The following is a 7,848-nucleotide window of genomic DNA, read 5'->3' on the forward strand; positions in this document are numbered from 1 at the left end:
TTTTCATCTCAAACATACATTTCTCAAGAATACAACACTAACATGATAAATATGTTATGTGTTTTAATCTCTTGAAGCTGGAAATATGTTATGTGTTTAGTATTGAGTTAATGTCATCGTGCGGAGTCTAGAAATGTAAATGAAGCTTTCATTGTGCTTCCTCCACACTCCTGCTCTCCACACAATCAAAGCTTCTTCCAATGTACATGATGCTAATTTGAAATATCATGCATCAACATTTCTCTTTTCAATTTAATATGTACATTAGTCAAGCTTGAAATTCATATATTTGAAATCGAGTTCTTTATTTAAAAAATGTATATGGGATTTATCACATATATTATTATTACATTAGTACATTAGATCCTAGGCCTATTTGGCTCTTTGCAAAGATTTTCCACAAATCAATATTGTAATCCCTTTTTGACTTTTAGAAACAATAGGAATGTATTCTCCAAGAAAAGAAATTCCTCAACTTCACAATAAATAAAGCATTTAATTTTTATAAACTATGTGTGCCATTGATGAACACAATCCATGATCTCGTTCTAAATTTTTTGGTTTCCAACAAGCAATATACATCTACTAAAATAGATATAATGGATTTTCACTTGTGACAATTACTAGTCGTACTCTTGTTTAGTGACAGATAAATCTAGTAGATGATGTTATGGAATAAATGACAGATCAATAACTTGATATAGTAATAGTGGCAGTGAGACAACTATACTATAGTTCATAATACACTAATATGTGTTCTTGTGACAACTTTAGGGTTAAAATACAACCTGCAGAGAAATTGCATAAATGAAGCACAAGAGATATGTTGAAAAACATATGTATTTTATATTCCATGTCGATGTTTATATATATTTGTCTTATAACTTTGGTTAGGACTCTAATAAAACATGTTTCATAAGCAATAAAAAATATATTTCATTGGAATTCAGAGGCGTGAAGTAAGCTTTCATTTTCCATCTTGCACATTTGTGCACTTTTGCATCTCCACACTTCGTACAATGAAATCTTCTTCCATATGTAAGAGTGAAATCAATGTATTAATTTTGTCGTTGCCAATATCCTATTGCTAGGTATAAATCATTGCTGAATGTTTTCTTCGCTTTCATTCATGGTGAACACTGTGAAAATGAAACACTGTGAGAAAATATTGCTTAGTATTTGCTCAATATAAATTCCTAGGCTTCGCACAATGAATCTGCACCTCCACATTTCACACAAAGTATCAAGAGATCTTAATATTCCATTATAATTCTAAGACAACTTGTTGGGAAGTCACATGTGTATAATTTGGAGTTGCAAGGGAGATAATAACAACAAATAGTGGAAATTATTTCCTAGACATAGAATTCTCATATAATAACAAAACACATACTCGTGTTGCATTAATCAATTAACTAGCCTTAGCGGCAGGGACTATAGTCTTGTATTAATAATATTTTGTGGCCATCTAAAATTGATATTGTGTATTTATAGAGAAAAAGAAAGAAAATATTCACTAAAAATAATTTATATATATATATATATATATATATATATATATATATATATATATATAATATGGAAAAAGAATAATAATAAAAATCAAAATAAATATATTTTATTTTATTTCTGATCTTTTTTTTAAAATTGGAATGACATAAAGAAGATTAGCATGGCCTTTGGGCAATGATGACATGCAAAATTTGAGAAATAGTCCAAATTTTTAACTTTTCAGATATATTTCTTATTTTTATAATATTTTTTAAATAAACATTAAAAATTTAATTTATAAATATGTTACAGATCATATAAATAGTATTAAGCAATCTAAATTTAGTATTTAATGAATTATATAATAATATTTATGAATTTTAAAATTATATTAATAAAAAATATTTATTAAATTAATAATTTAAAGTAATGTGATTTTTTCCATATTAGTAAAAATAACTTTTTACACTTTAGAAAAAAACTATTGTTTGAGAGGGGCATTGTATAGCTTAGGATGAAGGACATGTGTCATTCATTTTGCGTTCAATTGTTTCGTAAAATAAAAATAAAAAGTTAATTCTAAAAATAAAAAACAATGTTGGCTATAATAAAAATAAAAAGTAGAAGCATTATAAAATATTAATAATTTAATCTTGCTCATCACTGAATTTTTTATATAGATGTTTGGCTAGTTTTAGTTAAAGGCATTATAAAATAATAATAATAATAATAATTCTAACATCTTTTACTTTGATGGGGGTGGATAGCCTGAGGACGTCAGGGTTCGTTTCTGGCCTCCCCCCAGACTCCCCATGCGAATGAAGGCATGTAAAAGAAAACATGTGTGAAACCTTCTAGCCATGCTTAGGTGCATTTATGTGGAGGAAAGTGGGAGATGGGTATGAGCCGAAGCTCAATCGGTATTGTAATGTTATTATGGTGATGGCAGCTCGGGGTGTGCAACTCAGAATGGCGCCTTGCTGATGAGTATTGGAGGCTGGAAGAGGCAACCTACCATCCCTTGGATTATGACAGGGATGGCATTTGGTTCCAGCAGGGAGTCTTTGGCCCGTGGGTATTTGATCTATTCCTCCTCTCTTTGTGGCGCCCTCCAGAATGAGTGATCTTTCGAAGGCCAATTTGCCAACGTCTTTCATCTGGCGACTTGAAATAATTTTGGTTTCTTGCAAGGCCCATTCCTAGAAGTGTTGGGGGTGTTGAGTGGAGTATTAGAGGGGAATTAGGGAGGAATCTATCTCAATTTCCTCTCATTGCATTGGGTATGTGGTACTTTGTGGCTCCTCGACCTACGGGTGAAAAAGTGTGTGATCCTTTCTGGTGTTCTATTTATGAACATAACACTTGGTGGTGGTGTGCTCTGTGGGGGGTCAAACTAGTGTTGGGTGGCTCAAATTGGGCATGAAAAGCGTTTAGCAGTGTAGTTCATGGGGCTCAGTGGATGGTTTTTTCTACCGCCCTGGCCGAGTGTCAATATGGTGAATTTAAGTGGGGTTAAGGGGGTTCTGGTGTTTCACAAGAGTAGTGCAAGTGACAAAGGAGTCACGTGGGTGTCGAGGTGTGGTGTGTGTATGGCACCATGTCAAAGTTTGTAGAAATTTTCACTGTAGATTAAACTAATTATGCAATGTACTAAACAAAAATACTTAACGTACTTCTACAATCAAACTTGCGGAAGCTTAATCGATTTTGAGCAAGATCAAACAGAACACATACAACAGAGAAGAAGATTCAATAACACATGAAACACAAAAGAATACTCTCAGGAAAGCCTCAGCTAAAAACCCCACTATCTGTATTATCATACAAGTGGAAATATTTCAGGATTACACAAAGCTTTAGCTCCCAAGCTATCTAGCTCTCAGTACAATCCCTCACTGCTGCTCATAGATAGAATAGACAAAACATGTGCCTTCTCCTCTGTCATCCAAGCCTCCTACTTCCTTGCATAGTTTTTCCTGGGTCCTCCAACGACAACCTATGTGATTCTCACCTAACACACTGCTCTGACCTCTGTAGAAACTGCGTAATCCTCAAGGAATGAATTCATTCTGCATGCAAGAGATATTCACATGGGAATATTCTAGCAACTGATAGTACATTGTCCCTACCTTTAATCTCAACTGGGTCTTTGTCTGAACTAACATGCATGAGTTATTTATGAGAGAATATTCAATTATCTGCAGAACACTAGTTGCATGAATGCATGCATTAACTGACTGAACTCACAGTTAGTTCCACAAACTGTTTGGAACTAATTTAACTGGACTTAACTCAGTTAACTGAGCTAACTAGTTACAACTCAAATACAACTCATCCTTATCTCCTTAATTAAGGGATAACTTCCTCAATCAAAGGGATAATTGTAGCATGTCTTCACAAACACTTCATGTTTGAATTTCTCCAACTAATTAACTCAATATGAATTAGTTAATTATTTTTCAAATAGCTGGTGAGACTAAATTCAAATGTTAATTCTCAATTTTAATTCAAGGACAAATTAAAATTGGAATATATCCTGAAATGCTATTTATAGCAATGTTATTTTTAGCATTTCTTGTTGTTATTTTCAACACTCCCTCTCAACAAGAAAGGGATTATTTGTCACCTTGATGCTATCTCTATGGAACTGGAATTTAAACTTTGAAAATGCCTTAGTCAAAATGTCAGCATCTTGCTCCTCGGTCGAAATATACTGCAACAACATTATCCTCCACGCCACACAGTCTCTGAGATGATGATACTGAATGTCGATATGCTTGGACCTGTCATGAAATACTGGATTCTGAGAGATTTTGTTACAACTTTGATTATCACAATAGATCACAGTTGGATCCATCCTCTGATCAAACAAACCAACTAGAATTTTCCACATCTAAATGGCCTCACATGCTGCCTGACTTGCATCCATGTATTCAGCCTCTGTTGAGCTAAGTGAAACTGACCTTAGTCTCCTATTATACCAAGAAACTGCAGGTAAACCAAGGTTGAAAACTCCTCCTAATGTGCTCTTTCGATCTGATGGACTCCCTACCCAATTTGCATCTGTGAAGCCCTAAAGCTTCACTCCCTCCGTCTGTCTCTACCATAATCCATACTGAGATGTGCCTCTAAGGTACCTCAAAACATGCTTCGCTGCCTTTCAAAACAGCTTGGTAGGCCGAACCATAGCTTGACTTAGTTGGTTCACTGCGTAGCACAAATCTTGTCGCGTGTTCACTAAGTACATCAATGAACCCACAAGCTGCCGATACATAGTAGCCTCTACTACTTCTCCTGAAGTAGCATCCTCCTTCCTCTAGTTACCTGCTAGAGGAGTCTGCATGGGTTTGCACTTCTCCATGTGGAATCTTCTGAGTATCTCACTGGCATACTTGCCTTGAGACACAAACACTACCCCATCCTTTTGCCACTCTTCCATGCTTAGAAAGTAGTGCATGAGACCCATGTCTTTCATCTCAAACTCTCTTGCAAGGTCCTCCTTGAAAGACATGATCAACTAATCATCACCTACCAATATTAGATCATCAACATAAAGAACAATGATCAATTGCTTACCTTCCACTATGATGTGGTACAAGTTCACATATGCTTCACTCTTTATGAAGCCCAACCCAGTGAAGTAGTTGTCGATTTTGGTGTACCAGACACGAGGTGCTTGGTTCAGCCTGTAAAAAGCTCTCTTGAGTTGGCACACATGAAACTCACGATCAAAGGTCTCAAATCCTTATGGCTGCTCTATGTACACCTATTCCCGAATATTTCCATTGAGGAATGTAGTCTTCACATCCATCTGATGGATCTTCCCACCCATCTATGCTGATAGTGTCAACATCAATCTAATAGATGAGTACCTTGCTACAGGAGCAAAAATCTCATCATAGTCAATCCCGTCAACTTGTGAGAAACCACGGGCAACAAACCTTGCCTTATGTGTCTCCACACTACCGTTAGCGGCATGCTTTACCTTGTAAAGCCAACGGGAACTCACAACTGACTTGTTCTTCGGTCTTGGAACAACATCCCAAAAACTATTCCGAACTATGGAGTCATACTCCTCCACCATAGCATCAACCCAAACAGGCTGCTGCACTACTTCCTCAAAGGGATATGGTTCAGTGTCTACACATTCCCCAAGAAGGGCCATGTAACCAGTGTACTCTCAGGTGACCTTCTATGTCTACTCTGAGAAGATGGCTCTCCCACATTCTCTCTCGCATCCATCACCCCTCTTTGGAAGACTCTACATGAGTGGATGTCTCCACTCCTGAAACCTCTGCATGCGGCTACTCCGCATCAGTCTAAGGCTCCTCCTCCTTAGGAACCAAAAGTTCCTCCTATGCCTGCAACTTGAGCTCCCTTTCAAGGGAAACTCACATGGCCTTCAGCTCATCGAACTTAAGATCTCTGTGAACCACTATCCTTTGACTGGTAGGAAAATACACCTGATAGTTGTGGGGAGTATCAGTGTAGCCCACAAGTATCCCCAACTCTGTTGTCGGCTCTAGCTTCTTCCAGGCATCCTAGGTCACATGGAAATAATCGATGAGCGAAAGATCCTAAAGTGACCCACGTCTGGTCTCTTCCTGGAGAAAGCTTCCTCTGGTGTCTTCATCTTAGGTATGTGATGTGGGCTTCTTTTCTTCAAGAAAACCATTGTGTTGCACGCCTTAGCCCACAAATGAAGTGGTAGGCCTTGGTCATGCAGCATCGCCTGAGCAGCTCCCACAAAATTTTGTTCTTCCTCTCGGCCACCCCATTCTGCTGTGGGTTATGAGGTGTCGTTATCTCCCGTTTAATTCCTTCTATAGAACAAAATTCCTGAAACTCTTGAGAGACATACTCTCCAACATTTTCGCTTCGCAAGGCCTTGATCTTATTTCCTTATTCTTTTTCAACCAAGCATTTGAACTCACAAAACCTTGACAAGGTTTGATCCTTCTTCTGCATGAAATAGATATAGCATGTAAGAGAAAAATCATCAATGAAAATCACATAATACCTTTTTTTAGCAGTGGAGGCTGTCGATAATGGTCCACACACATTTGTATGAACTCACTCCAAGATTGCTTCAGCTCGACTGCCTCGATCCTAAAAGGAATATTTTGCATACTTAGCCAAGCTACAACCTTTGCATGTGTCCACTTGCTCAAGTTTACCTTTGGAAATTCTGGTAGAAATCTGCTGCATTATCTTCAAGGCCCCATGGTGTAAGTGGCCCAACCTTCTATGCCATAACTCGCCAATATCTTGGCTTTGCACCAATTCTACTTTGGAACTCGATGCAGCATAGTCATCTACCTCCAGCTTGTAGATATTCTTCACTTGAATCCCAATCCTCTTGGTCTGACCCATGGCTATGTGTCTCAGGAATGCCTTTCCTCTACTAAAGACTACATCATAGCCTTTGTCTTCCAACATCACAACCAATACCAAGTTTTTCTTCAGTCCAGGCACATACTTTACATTAATCAGGGTGAGAGGAGCTCCATGTTCCCTCTGAAACAAAACCATACCTTCACCTGAAACACGATACTTTCCATCATCGCCCATCTCAATGCGCATATGGAGGTCTTTCTCCTCCAAGGTACTGCATAAAATCTTATCATCGGTCATGTGGAATGAGGCTCCACTATCTAGGTACCAAACACAACCCCCCATCGATGAAACCATGCATGCGATGAGGGTAAAATCCAATTCGAACTGTGAGGCCAGTGCCTCACCATCTGATCCTTTTGAGAATCCCTTCTTGGATTTATTCAATGGACAATTAGTAGCATAATGGCCCACCTCATGAAAATTAAAGCATCTCACTATAGATTTGTCAATCTTCTTCCCACCATGGGAAGAACACGATTTGGAATGGGAAGCCTTCCCTTTCCCCTTTCGTGCCTTACTTGCTAAGGCTATATTTTCTTCATCATCATGCTTAGATGAAGAACTATCTCTGGTGCTTCTCTTGATCTCCTTTGCATCAGATCTGACCATAGTCATTCCCAATCTGAGAATTTCTCTCTCCCATTCACTGAGTCCTAGTAGCTATGCTAGCTCTTAGGAATACCGAGGAGAGAAAGACTCACCATATCATCATCAGTTTTCGTGATTCCTATACTTTCAATCTCATCTTTGCAGGTGGTAAGCTTGTTTAGATATGTAAAGATCGTGTCGCCCGTTTCACACTTGATTTTCTAAAGCTTGTTCTTTAGCGCCAGCTTCCTTGGTCATTGTTGTTCTGATATAGATCCTTCAATGTCTTCCACATTGAAAACGGAGTCTACTTCCTATGGAGACTCCAGAAAATATGGTCTCGAACTCCCTCCAAGATAATCCTCCTTGCTC

The 7,848-nt window shown here is 37.9% G+C and overlaps 1 non-coding gene across 1 annotated transcript; it reads left to right on the plus strand.

Annotated features, from left to right (window-relative positions):
- Positions 1-1,620: 1,620 nt before the first annotated feature.
- Positions 1,621-1,725, plus strand: LOC149188121 (U6 spliceosomal RNA). The gene has a single exon (XR_016256675.1). It is a non-coding gene; the product is annotated as a U6 spliceosomal RNA (small nuclear RNA).
- Positions 1,726-7,848: the final 6,123 nt, after the last annotated feature.

Source organism: Pinus tabuliformis, chromosome 3_1 (assembly GCF_031772625.1).
Source record: "Pinus tabuliformis cultivar Carrire ecotype Pingquan chromosome 3_1, CPIR1, whole genome shotgun sequence".
Lineage (NCBI taxonomy): Eukaryota > Viridiplantae > Streptophyta > Pinopsida > Pinales > Pinaceae > Pinus > Pinus tabuliformis.